General features: G+C 39.1%; 1 protein-coding gene across 1 annotated transcript in view; it reads right to left on the bottom strand.

Annotated features, from left to right (window-relative positions):
• RALBP1 (ralA binding protein 1) overlaps positions 1–768 on the bottom strand; it is a 74,741-nt gene that overhangs the window by 9,817 nt on the left and 64,156 nt on the right. The window lies entirely within an intron of this gene.

The raw sequence follows: 768 nt of genomic DNA, 5'->3' as shown, positions 1-768 counted from the left end.
GTGTTCCCCCTTGGCCTTGAAGAAGTGCCTCAGCCACCTCCTCACCAGCCGCAGAGTACTCAATCTCCTCACAGAAAGAATGTATACAAAAACACGAGAAGCTTTTCTTTTTCCCAAATGGCTGTTGAATTTATTTGCTTGATCAATAATGGTCCTGGCAAAAATTAGTTAACCAATGCTGAGACATTTGTAATGAAATACTAATTTTAAAAATCCATGACACCTTGATAGAAATTAGAGTTTACACAAACAAACAAAAAAGGAACCTTCGATATTGCCAGCAGCTACAAAGTGAATGTACTGAGACCGACAGGACAGCAAGAAGGCATTTGCACATTTATATCTGACACCCGACCATACTTTCAGTCACCAGAATATCTTCTCTCCAGATTTAAAAAAATAGTATGCTGATTTCTATAACAAAGCTTTTTTCCGTACAAAAATCAAATAATGGCCAACGAGTCACAACAGTGCAATAGGTAGAGGATTAAAAACTGCATCAAGCAGGTGTTGAAAATAAATACCACTTAGGAGGAGGAGGAGAAACCCCCTTTGTGGGGTTTGTTTTTGTCCCTTTGAGTGTGTGTGGGATTTGTCTTCCAAGGCATGAACCTGGCCTGTCTCACGGTGCTATTCCTGTCTCTTATACACATCTAGATGTGTATAAGAGACAGGAACTTGTGTCCTCCCATTAAAATTCCCACTAAAATTCCTTCGGAAGTTGAGGTCATAGATAATATAAAGACCTTTTAAAATGTGCTGTCTTAT

Source organism: Mandrillus leucophaeus, unplaced genomic scaffold, assembly GCF_000951045.1.
Source record: "Mandrillus leucophaeus isolate KB7577 unplaced genomic scaffold, Mleu.le_1.0 Scaffold257, whole genome shotgun sequence".
Classification (NCBI taxonomy): domain Eukaryota; kingdom Metazoa; phylum Chordata; class Mammalia; order Primates; family Cercopithecidae; genus Mandrillus; species Mandrillus leucophaeus.
Note: the sequence above shows the minus strand (reverse complement) of the source record. Positions and strands in the feature narration are given on the sequence as shown.